The sequence below is a fragment of the Etheostoma cragini genome, chromosome 11 (assembly GCF_013103735.1).
Source record: "Etheostoma cragini isolate CJK2018 chromosome 11, CSU_Ecrag_1.0, whole genome shotgun sequence".
Classification (NCBI taxonomy): domain Eukaryota; kingdom Metazoa; phylum Chordata; class Actinopteri; order Perciformes; family Percidae; genus Etheostoma; species Etheostoma cragini.
This window is the reverse complement of record NC_048417.1, coordinates 28,085,343-28,098,649: the sequence shown is the minus strand read 5'-3', so window position 1 is coordinate 28,098,649 and position 13,307 is coordinate 28,085,343. Positions and strand designations below refer to the sequence as shown.

At 40.9% G+C, this 13,307-nt stretch overlaps 1 long non-coding RNA gene across 1 annotated transcript; it reads right to left on the bottom strand.

Moving 5' to 3' along the window:
- Nucleotides 1-11,845: 11,845 nt before the first annotated feature.
- LOC117952498 lies at nt 11,846-12,275 on the bottom strand. The gene is made up of 2 exons (XR_004658425.1): nt 11,971-12,275; nt 11,846-11,939 (listed from the first exon to the last, which is right to left on the bottom strand). It is a non-coding gene; the product is annotated as an uncharacterized LOC117952498 (long non-coding RNA).
- Nucleotides 12,276-13,307: the final 1,032 nt, after the last annotated feature.

Sequence of the window (13,307 nt, the reverse complement as noted above, 5' to 3'; positions counted from 1 at the left end):
TACATCACAGCGCTGAGGAGCTAGGTCTGAAAATGCGAGACTAGTTCAATCTCATCGGACTGAGGGGTCTCTAAGTGAGGATTCGGATCTTCAGGGGGGCAGCACTACTAGATTCACCTGTTTTCTTTTCAGTTTGAGTTCCCGATCTAACAGTTCTTTTTCCTAGTTGGCCTGTTGTTTTCTCTGCATGTTAACTCCACCCTTCTCCCCAACACACACGCATCACACGTGAGCAGAATCAAGAAGGCTTGTTTCTCTGGTACTACGTCTAGAAATAGCTCACCCTGTGGGCGATTTGTTCCAGTTCAATGACTGATGGTAACCAGAGACTCTGACTTTTTTCTCCCTTTGCTGTCAACTTCATAGCTGTAATTAACACAGGCAGTGCATCTTATAATTTGACCTAGAGGACACACAAGATTACATATTCTCCTCTCCTCTGACTCCTGAGTCTGTTTTTGATTCAGCATTTCAAAATGAAATAAAAGTATTAATATAAATCAGCCCACATCAGTTAGACAGAAGAGCAATGGAGATGACCTGTGCAGACAAAAAGTAGAGGAAGTTCAAAGAGGTCAACGCATCATGTAAATTCAATTAATTTATGATTGCTGATAATACTCTAATCTAAGTGAGCTTTGAAATGGTTGAAATTTTGCTCCAGATCCACTAGTCTAACCTCAGATCTCTTTTGGAACCGGGTCAGAAGAATGTTCATAAACCACCCACATCAGGAGCCAACACACCGAGCCCGGTGGGTGGGAGGGCAGGGGAGGAAAACCCTCTTGTTGATTGCCGTTTCTTTAAACCAATCACAATCATCTTGGGCGGGGCTAAGCACCAGACGGAGCCCCGGTATACGGTGGCCTACAGGGCCAAACGCCCTGCAACTTCAGAACACACACGCAATTAGACCAAACACGAGCAAATAAAGAAATCAACTTTAGTCATTTGACAACACATGGGTGGAATTCAGCAAACATACTGCAAATACACACAACACAACCAAATACATAAACAATCTGAAAATATAGAAAAAATATTCATTATGACCGTGCTGTTGTCCAAAACACCAAATTACAAAGACATAGGGGGCCGTACGCAAGCTTTTATTTTGAAAAGTCGAAGCTCGGGGACAGCACCAGCCGAGAGGGCATGAGACGGGAGCATAGACTGTATAAAAATAATATTAATTAAATATACAGTCTATGGATGGGAGGCATGAGATGGGAGGTCTCCATGCTGCAGCAATATGCGGACTCTAAAAAAAAGGCACTTAGTGCTCCCCCTAGAGGTCTGGAGGACCTCCGGTGTGTAATTTTTTTTTTGTATTTATTTTCGAGGTCGTCTGCTTTTCTTTTTGCATTGCTTCTTTTGCCGGTGTTTTGTTCATTTCTATATTTTCAGCTTTTATGTATTTGGTTGTGTTGTGTGTATTTGCAGCATGATTGCGGAATTCCGCGCATGTGTTGTCAAATTAATGAAGTTGTTCAGTTTTGGTTTTATTTGCTTGCGTTTGGTTGATGTGGGTGTGTGTTTTTTTAAGTTGCAGGGCGTTTGCCACTAAAAAGGTAGTTTTAGTTGTCAACAAAAACCTCAGATTGGACAGATAGTCTAGCTAGCTGTCTGGATTTACCCTGCAGAGATCTGAGGACCAGGTAACCATAGTCCAAAAAAGTCAATCTGTTGGTATCAACAAAATCCTTAGGATTCATCCTCTGGGGGCCATCTTAACATAATCTTTTGATCAGTCATCCAATAATTACATTAGTATAATACTGTAGTATATAGTAAATACTACAGATGGGACCGACGCGACCAACCGGCTGACCGACCAACCAAAAAGCACCAACCTTTCTTTGTCCTTTGCCCTGCCACCGTAGGAGGAACCAAAGTCCTCCCAGCCTGGCCCCTCCCAGCCTTTGCATGGAAGTGGCTCCTGGCTCTTGTTAGAGGGTCTGGAGCCACTTTGTTTCGCTCAGTTTGGGACACGGCAGGCTTTTCATGCTCCAGGGGGGCTGTGGCAGATCGTCTTGCAGCGGCTGAGAGCGGTCCTGGCACACAAAGAGGGTCTTTGTCTGAAGAGACCCTTATCTGTCCACCAGCATCAACTTACTCCTACGGCACAGAAACACTCATATAAAGCCCCACTTTGCACTTCAACCGCACACACACACACAAACACACACACACACACATTCACGTAGATGGCGCACATATCCAGACAGTAAGACTCACTACAAAGGCATCAGCACACACACACATGCAAACGTACAATCACACACACATACTTGCACATTTACATACACACACACACAAGTATCACATGTCACCTGTACATATATGTTACTTACAGGTGTGTGTATGCTGCACGTGTGTGTCTATTAACATGGAAGGTGCATATTATTAACACAGATGTTTAAATATGCTGCTGCAGCTTACCAGAAAAAGCCATTACTGTAAGCATATGGTCATACTGTGCAAACAATAACTCCTCTCTGAGGTTCATCTGCCTGCACACATTAACATACACCCACACACCCTTACCTCTTCAGATGCATGCATATCATCTCCAGGCAATTAACATCTATACCGATGGCTGTGCATCTGCATTATTTTCCTCCTTATTGTTATTCTTTCTTTGTTTGTTCCAGCCGGGATTTCGCCAACCCAACTGGGAGAAAGTTGTCTACATATCTTTCTGACAGTCTTTTGGCAGTATAAGTGCACATTTTCAACTAAAAAAATGTCATTTTGAGTCTCTTTATGGAGACAAAAGAGTCCACTCCGTATATAAATCGTATCAAAATGACAATATGGATTATTGCAATATCCAAATTGCTGGGGGGCGCATTTGTTAGTTGTGTAGTTGTTAGTAGTGCAAAATGTGTGTCAAACCATTCTGAATGATGTACTGTGAAAAAATCTTTGTTTGGTACAGATTCCTCGCAAAAATCACACTTTAATCATTTTCCGTTCTTTAAATGGTAATAACTTTCAATGAAAATTAGAATAATGAGTTTAAAAAAAAAAAGATTGTTCTCTCTAATATCGTGAATAACTTTGCAAGCGCATCATCAGCCAAATTATCGCAATTATCATTTCCTCATATCTTGGAGCCCTGGCTGTTACCTCTACAAGATTTATAGCGTGCACTGGTCCACTTTTAGGGAAATTACGGTAAATCCTCACTTGTTAAACAATGTTAAACTAATGTATTTCAATGGGAAGCATTGTTTCCTGAAAACAGCACGATTACGGTAGCGAGTAGGATCGTGTCCCACGTTTGATGGTTCCTTTTCCCGTTCCTCTTTTCCTAACCACAACCGCCCCGTTGTTGTAGAGAATTTTCAAATTTTTTTTTTAAGTGTATTACGTTTTTTTTCGTCACTATTGTACTATTATCAATAGTGTGGTGCTTTACTGGTTACCACTGCTAGTACCAGCTCTACTCGGCTCGACTCGGACGCGGTTCCCCGTCTTCGTTTTTTCATTGCAGATTCAGTACCGCCTCATGTGTGAGGCAAGCCTGGCTGGTTGTCATAGCGACGTCGCAGGAAAACGGCCATGACCTAACATACACAGAGAAGGTCGGCATGTGGCTGTTTGCCAGAAGACAAAATTAGTTTCTAAAGAAGCTGGAGGCAGCAAAAAAACTGGATGAACTCTTTAAACACAGGGGACAGCCCCCCCCCCCCCCCGCTCATCTGCCGCTAGCAATGATGACGCAGTGATTAGTGAAGATTCTCTTTGACCAATCAGCAGTCTGCAGGTTTTCTCCTCAGCAGCTTGGCACGTCGACTGAGGTAGTACTACCAAAAGTTCCAGCAGGTACCAGGGACTCCTTTCGATAATGGAAACCCAAGAAAAGGTGAGGCGAGCACGTTCCATGTAGGGGAAAAACACCCTAAGTACAAGACTACCAACTGATCTTAGGTGTAAATCATTAAATCTTGCATTCAAATCATTTGATTCTCCTTCATTTTCCCATAATTCCTCTCCCAAAATCAGAAGTGTGACCAATGAAGACATCTTCCCCAATCAGCGATGTAATGTCATTCTTATGTAGAGACCTTCAAGTAAAGCGTAACCAAAACTTTGACTATTAATATCACCATCAGTTATGTAATAAGCAGTGCTAGTAAAAAGTATTTCAACAATAGAGACGGAAATCCAATCCAAAGTAATGCATGTACTTTGGATTTCAATGTGAAACTATACTTTCTAGAGGTTTTATTTGTTCACAGTCAATGTCAGATGTACTTAGAGTTGGGAAAAGCATTACGTTTTGATGATCTGTTATAAGGTAGTGACATATTACCACATAGAGAATAGCAAGAATAGTACCATGGCGTCAGAAAAACTCTGAAATGATACAAGATGCTACTTCCCTGACGCTACGCCCTATTTCAGGCCCATGCTCACAAAACTTGAGTTGAGACTGTGTTTGATGGACTGTCAGAGCCCGGAGACCTCTTCAGTGGAGTTCCTCTCAGCTCGAAGCTAATTATAAGGATTATTCTTCTCCTTATTGTCCCTCGGAGCACTGTGGAGCCAGGTAAGAATACACACCATATGTCAGGGCTAGGACTGTGGCCAAAAGGGATCAGGCAGGGTCTAGTTGAGAAAAATGGGCCAATAACTGCAGGTGGACAGGGTTTCCGAGGTCTGTTGCTGGAATTTGAGTGATATTTGAAGAACTGAATACACAAAGTTCTTTAAATGATATTCAGTTTTAGCTAGCGGATTGGGAAATGCTTTGGTGTTGTCTTGTATGTGAGAAAAGAGCAATACATTGAGAGACATTTCAACCAAGTCTGGTTGAAATGGGGGTAAGTGTTTGGAGTCAAGCCCTTGAGCAAAGATGGAAGCAGTTGGAATGGCAAAGTACGGGACTCCCCTTGTAAGCAGATTTTATTAAATGCTTTCTCAATGTGACTGTAGAGAGGAAATCATCTGCTACGGAGGATTTAAGCAAATTGTCCAGTGTGTGTGTGTGTGTGTGTGTATTATGTGTGGGCGTACATTGTTGGAGCAATTGAGTAAATGGGCATTTAATTGGTTTTGCAGAGACTACACATTTTGACGGGGATAAACAGATTCCTTTGTCTGCCAACGTCGAAGATGACAGAGCAGAGATGGTCGAACGGAGATGCATTTGTTCGCCAGCGCAGTGACTCACAATTAAGGCTAAACAATTAAGGTACCGGTTGCTAATCCCTGCTTCAGAAAGGATTGGTTTGTCTGCAGGAGGGGAGAAAGTTATGGCGGCATATGCTTGGCAGCAGCTTACTGTACACCTTTCAGCAGGAAAAAGTTGGGGGGGGGGAAATGTATGAAACTTCAGATTTCTCAACTCAGACATCTACAGCCTGCATAACACATACAGAACGAACAATGGAACCAATTAACTAAATCAATAGGTAAACAGTAAATAATTATTCTTTGTGTCAAATTATAAAAAGCAGAGCTTAAGGGATGCAAAACTGTACTGATCTGCAATGTTATTTTGTCTCACCTCATCCTCAGAATCTCCATTGTTGTAAATAAAGCTGATTTGGTTTTCCAATCGCCTAAAACCCTGAGTGAATATGTCCCAAACCGCGTCTGTGAACAATGCTAGGACCAATAGGACTGTTCAAATGTCCAGCGTATTATGTGTGTACTTGGTAATGAATTGATTTAAATGGTACACTGTTTCAGTTGTAAATCACATGCTAAAAGCAGTGGTGGTATATAACTACTTATTTAAGTAATGTAGCCTATTTAACAGCCATAGTTGTCAATATTGTAATTTTATCAACTAAATGGCGATGTGTAATGTGATTTGCATGTGGCTCTGCAGTTCCTCTTAGCCCTGCAGAGCTCTTTAAACCTTTAATTCTGAACCGGCTCGTCTTAAACCAGTTGATGGTGTCTTTGCCTCAGCTGATCGAGGCTCCAGAGGTTGGTTTTAGAACGTAAGAGACGTCTCAACAAGTTTAGTTGACCACATTGGACTCCAAAAAAGATATAGTTCAGTACCGGGTGCATTATACACACATATGGATACGGATACCACCCAATTTCAGACGGCTGATTTCAGTGAAAGAACTCTGAGAAAAACACTACGCTACCTGCTTAGCACCAAACAGCAAAATTAGCAACTAGCTGCTGGATATAGTGGAGTATTATCAGCTTAAGAGACAGATATTTCCCTCAGGAGCTGGTGGCGGCCAAACCAGAGCAAAAAGACACACTGAACTTCACAAGCTGATATCATGTGATTGCGAACAGTTTTGCTCTCCCCAGAGGCCAAAAAAAAAAAAAGTTTAAGTAATACTACTACTTTTTTGAATGACAAGATAAAAAACAAATATGTGGTCGCTCCGAGATACAAATGTCCAGACCTGAATCCGCAGCTCCGCTCAGCTTTGTTGGACGTGCCATTAAGATTAAAAATTAACCCTTAGGTTGGTGGGTAACCATTACAAGATCCTGTTGGAATCGGTTTAAAATAAAAACTATAATAGCTAAGGCTCTTTACGTTACCTTGTATTCTCGGGATGACGTCATTATCTCACAAACATTACTTCTGGAATGTTTCGAAACATTTCCTTCATGTTTCTTTATCCAGAAATCTTTTGGATCAACATGTTTTCCGTGTTTATTAAGTAAGATTTGATCAAAACAGATGTCATTTATGACACAATGTCAATACTTTTATCAGTTATTATGGTTTACTGACTTACATAACCTTTTAACCAACAGGTCGTAGGGATAGAAAGCATATGAAGATACTTCAAGAAATGACATAACAATAAGCAGAAATAGCGATGTAGACACTAGCTGAGCTTTTTTTAATTGCAGACATACTTTGATCAAAGTATCATCCCCTTTATTACTATTCCATGTGCTTAGTCATACTATTGATCCTCCAAAAGGAGAAAAGGTAGGTGAAAAAACACTATTTTCACCTATACATGCACAATGAAGAGATGTCAGAATGAGTAATTACTACTTATAGATCTACTTATTCCACCATTGGCTGATGGCTAAAGATTTCATAGTTAATGTTAGCTTCCTGAATGTCTGGCTAAAGTTTTGGTGCCCTCCTGGTGTCTGGTGTTGGTCGTAGAACTCCGCCCCAGTCAGTCTTCTTCCCATCTTGAAGCTCCTACAAAATCAAACATGTTTGATATTATAAGTTTTAAGTCTCGGTAGTGAAGATACGTTATGTGAACATTGCGAAGCAACCAATGGGGGCGCTCCCTCAGGCACCAAACAGGAAGCAACAACCAGTGTTGTGTTGCAGTGTCAACCCTTCTGAAGTCCGTCATCCAATGCCATTCATCTGCATGTACGACAGATCCGAAAATCGACAGACTTTCTCTAAAGTTACCAGCTAGCGGTAGCTAGCTAGCTTCGTTAAAGTTTCCAAGAATCGAGTTCTTGCTATGTGTGACCCTGCAAGATTAGATGTGAGCTGGTGTCAGACTTTAGTCTTTTTAAAGTCCGTCCAAAGTCTTTTAATATGTGCTAGGCATGAAGCAGCTGCTGTGTCCTCAATAGCAGAGATGAAGACAAACAGCTGAGCTCGCATTCAAATTAAATAATAATTGTTGAGGTCTCCATGTCATCACCAGCGTGTCAGAGTGCACAGAATCTGGACTCACTCTGTCTCGTCCCCCTGCGCTCTGTTTTGTTTGGTCCATCTCTCTCTCTCTGTCTGTCTCTCTCTATCTCTAGCTCGCTCTCTGTCTCTCTCTGGCTGGGCTTCTGAGAGGCGAGGGAGACAGACCCGGTCTTTGACTCGGGCGGCGATGCTATCGCTGCTAACTGCACAGGCCCCGCTTTGTTTTTCTTCCTCCTCTGCTTTCGCGGCTTTCACTGGCCGGGTTTCCCGTTGCTCATGGAATTTCTGAAACATGGAATAATAAGAGGTGTAAATCAAGACAGCGCTTTTGCACAAACCTTTCAGGGCACGTCGGGGAATATAAAGGAGATTTAGAAAGGACAGGATGCATGCTTACTTCACCTAGGAAAGTTATGGAGAAGTCAAAGGAATTCATTTCAGGGCCACAGTGGGAACCCTCGCATGAACTTCTGCCCTCTATTTACACTGTCTCTTCTAATAAACTTTTTCACATATTCCTCACAAGAGACTTTTTTTTACTTATTTCAGCTATTTGAAGCCACAATGTCATTGTCTCCACGGGCCAAACAAACTGCACTGAGCAAGTAAACACTGCAGAGTCTGAGTAAACTGCACCAAACATCGCTAATGTGCACACTTCCACAAGCGGGAAGAACAAAATGAGTTTGGAATTGAGCAATGGGAGATAAAAAACAACAACACATGAAAAGAATATAAAACCAGGGACTGAAGTTTTGTCTCAGTGGGAAGACAAAAAAAAAAGTCAGTAATTTCTCCATTTTCTTAGAGGATCCACTTTTTTGTATGCTGAACAATCTAGGTGGAATAAGCTAGAAAGCATGCTGCTTTTACTACGCAGAAATCATACCGTGAGCTTCGGGGGGGGTTCAGATATTTTCATTTTTTATAGATGACGTCAAAGCAATTGCATGAAGCTTAGTGCCTGCGTCAGCAAGGTAGAAGTAAGAAACATAAATCTTTAGCCAAATAATCCCAAACTCACTGTAGGAATTTCATATGAAATTGTAATTATTACTTAAGGTGCTCTAAGCAATGTCACGCTTGTTTTAAGCTGCATTTGTTGTCACATACAGCAAATATGCCCAAACACGTATCTCCAACACACTGTAAAAAACATCTCCTCACTATCTGCTAGCTGCCTGTCCCCTGAACACATTGTAAAAAACATCTCCTCACTATCTGCTAGCTGCCTGTCCCCTGAACACACTGTAAAAAACATCTCACTATCTGCTAGCTAGTAATGATCAAATGAATGATCATCATTTTTTAGTTTTTTTGGGGAAAAGTCAACAACCAATCGTGTCAAATTTCAATACCGACCAATTGTGAATATGATTTGAATTAGTTGTCTACAAAACACAAGCTGATGACGTCACAGTGACATCATTAGCGTTGTTTTCTCAGACATAAAAAAAAGCTCCTCTAGGGTCACAATGGTTTCATTACAGGCAAATTGACTTTGACCCGTGAAAGTGGCGGGGTGACGCTTTAACAGCGGCGCCGCGAGAGAGCTCCACACATAAATCAGCCGCTGGATTAGTCTATACTCTTCCTGTCACCACCTGCATTCATTACTGTCAAACACAAAGTTTGGGCCTTTAAGCAGCTGCTGTGATTTCAGTTCTAATACGTGTAAGGTTAAGATCCCCTCTCTCTCCCTGCGTCTCTCTCCCGCCTCCGCTTTGATGCACATTATCTATATGTATAGTGTACACAACCAGGTCACCATGCACCTCCTAGGGAACTCATTAGAATTCATGCTTAAACTGGGTTTTAATGGGCTAACGTCTGGAAAAGCTGTCACCGTGAAAAATGATATTTTTTTGTGAAACCTTGCACACATCTATTAAAAGAAAAGAAAAGAGGAACGAAAAATAACACTTTTGCACGTCTCTGTTTTCGCCAGCTTCTTACTCTCATGTGTATAGAGAAATTAGTCCGGGGATGTTCTCATTCTACTTGCAAGCATTAACATGAGGCAGATGTTAGTGTTGGGCTGCATTAGAGCTCATGAAAAGATAGATCTCCTCTGGAACCAGATCTGAATGGGAATCAAAGAATCCGAGTGTTAATGCCAAAGACAGCTATAGTTATCACAGTAATCTTTTAAATCACTTTCTTAAAACACACGTGTGCAGACACTCATGATATGTATGTATATTTTAAAGCCCCTTTATTACTATTCCATGTGCTTAATTTGTTTATTCTATAACTCAAGTTTGAATTCATGTCTGGCATTTCAGTGTCTGTAAATAGAGGAAATCTACGCTTGGGGAGTGATAGCAAAGGCCGTCTACTGTTCACTACCTACTTTTAGCCCCATTTTACTAAATTTGGTTGCAGTTCCACTAGAGGTCCACTAGAGTTCCACTGGGGGTGATCGCAGGTGGGTGCAAAATGAATGGAAGACTATGGAGCTAGATGGCTAAATTTTGACTCTTTCGCCCATTGAGAAATCTCATATTAGATTGTTGTTTTTGCAAGTTCAACATGGATGGATAGAGTTGAATGAACCACTACTTATGTCCTTTCGATTTTAACATTCTGCTAATGAATGCTGATTGGTCAGTGAAGGAGTGGTTAGTGGATTTTAGGACCAAGCAACCATAGTCCTCAGATTGGACAGATAGTCTAGCTAGCTGTCTGGATTTACCCTGCAGAGATCTGAAGACCATTTACATATTAATATATGACATTACAACCATTTCAAAGTAACACTCCCCACCCAGGTACATCTTTACGATTCAGGCTGTAACCGATGTGAGACATTGTCCGTATCTGCAGGAATGAATTGTAATGTGACCTTAAGACTTGTGACACTTTGCTTTGCTTTCTCTTTCATTCAGGGCTGTGGCTGTGGACAAGCCGACAGCATTGTGTGTGTGTGTGTGTGTGTGTGTGCTGGGCCAGTGGGCTTCCGCTCCTGCAGGATGATTGGCAGGTGCCTGATCCACTTCCACCAGAGTTAAGTCAAAGTCAAGTCATTAGAGAGGAGGAGGTCTGTAATCGTGCTGTGCTGTCTGTGAGCCCAGACAGACGGCTCGTTCCACAGCTCTCACCTACACATCAACTACTTGTCCATCCCCGAGTGTGTGTGTACAAGTGTGTGTGTGTGTGTGTGTGTGTGTGTGTGCATGTCTAGCATGGATTAGAGTGTGTCTAGGCTGGTCAGGAGTGGAGAGAGGATCAATGGTGGAACTCAGTCAGCCATGGCCACAGACTGTCAGCCTCCGGCTCTTCACACACTCAACGGATAGATTGGTGTGTCAGTAGGTGGGGAAGGTTCCACCACACACACACACACACACACACACACACACACACACACACACACTCCTTGTCTCAGAACCACCATGACCCAAATGCTTTCGGAGCATTAACTTGAGAACGTGTGAGTGCTGTTTGAAATCAGAAAGCTTTAAACAGTCGGTCGCCTTGTGCCTACATTTGTCATCTTAATTTTAATATTTGTTCTTGTTTTGTTTTGGAAGTGTCTTCATTATCCCCTGGAGTATTTCGGTCGCACCTGAGCCAATTTATTCCTCTTCCCTTCTGTCTGTGTGGTGTATTTTTATCCTTATTTTTGTGTCATGTTTTTCGCTGTGAAAATGAACTCAAAACGAGGAAAAACTTCCAAGCTGTGATGTTTGCCCTGCAACAGAAAAAGGAACACATGCACAATTAATAACTGTGGCTCAGGTGGACGCACAACCGTTCTGGGGGTCTAAATGCTAAGTGCGAAGTGTTTTATGATCATAACAGGGGACCACAAAGAGTGGATGTTGTATAATCTGATTTGTATATGTGTCCACACAGAGAGGTACACGTTTCACTGCTGCTGAAAATATAATAAGACATACATAGGACACATCATACATACTGTATGTTCAACCCTAATAATCAATAATGATGATAAATGTTATTTAAACTTCAGTCAACAGTCACTTTACTGATAAACAATTAAGTTACGACTTATAATGTTTCCTAAATATTAGTAATGCTATGCTATATGCGATTTCTTCATTATTTTTATGACATTTAAAATAATGTGGGTAACACTTTACTTGATGGTATCGACATAACCTTGACATGATATTGTCATAAGTATGACATGACACTGTTATGAACGTGTCATAACAGTGTCATGTCATACTTATGAACCTTATAAACAAGTCCTTAAGGTTCACGTCATGTCAAATTGACATTGTTTGGGTTGTCTTGGCTATGAAGACTTGACATTGATCCAAGTGACATGACCCGATGTTGTCTTGGTTATGACAGTCTGACAGTAAATGTGTCTTAGTTATGATAACTTGACACTAATCAAAGTGACATTACCCGAAGTGGTCTTGGTCATGACAAGTTGACATTGAATTTGTTTGGGATGTCTTTGTGATGAAAACTTGACATTAGCCAGGATGACATTACCAGAAGATGTATTTGTTATGACAGCAATGTCATCCTGTTTAATGTCAAATTGTCTTGACAAGGACACTCCTGAGAAATTTTAATGTCCAGTTGTCATGAAAAATACATCTTCTGGTAATGTCATCCTGGTTAACGTCAAGTTGTCATTACAAAGACATCCCAAACAAATTTGTTTCATGTCATTTGTCATGACAAACTGACATTGTTTGGGATTCTTGATAATGATCAAAGTCACATTACCAGATGTTGTCTTGGTCATGACAAGTTGACATTACATTTGTTTGGGATGTCTTTGTAATGAAATCTTGACGTTAACCAGGATGTCTTTACCGGCAGACGTATTTGTCATGACAACTTGACTTTAATTTTCTTTGGAGTGTCCTTATTAAGACAATTTTATATTAAACAGGATGACATTGTTGTCATGACAAATACATCTTCTGGTAATGTCATCCTGGCTAATGTCAAGTTTTCTTCACAAAGACATCCCAAACAAATTCAATGTCAACTTGTCATGACCAATACCACTTTTGGTAATGTCACTTTGATTAATGTTAAGTTATCACAATCAAGACAAATTTACTGTCAACCTGTCATAACCAAGACAACATCTGGTAATGTCACTTTGACTAAAGTCAAGTTGTCATAATCAAGAATCCTTAACAATGTCAACTTGTCATAACTAAGACCGAATGGCACTTCATGACAGAAGCCATAAACATTTATGACTTGTTCATAAGGTTTATGACACGTTCATGACAGTGTCATATCATACTTATGACAGTGTCATGTCACAGTTATGTCAATTCTGTCAAGGAAAGTGTAACCATAATGTGTTTACATTGGGATAGTTAATACTTTTTCAATGGTTTACACTAAATTAACCGAATTCAGATTCTGTTAGTATTAAGGGTAACTTTTAAACCCACCGTCTTCCGTCTTGTGTCTACCCAGTTTGGATATTCAATGGAAGTTCATTTCCAGGATAAAGCCTGACATCAAGCTGGGTGTCCCTCACCTCTCAAACTCTGTTCGCTTCTGGAAACCACAACAAACTTTGAACTACTCACCGAAAATGGCAACGATGTACAAAGATGAAGTACACATGGAGATACACAGGTAAGAGCTAATGAGGTCTAACCATGTATCAGCTCATTTTAATACCTCATGTTACTGTATTGTGTGAACATGTAACTTTATTTAATATTGCATGTGGAATTTT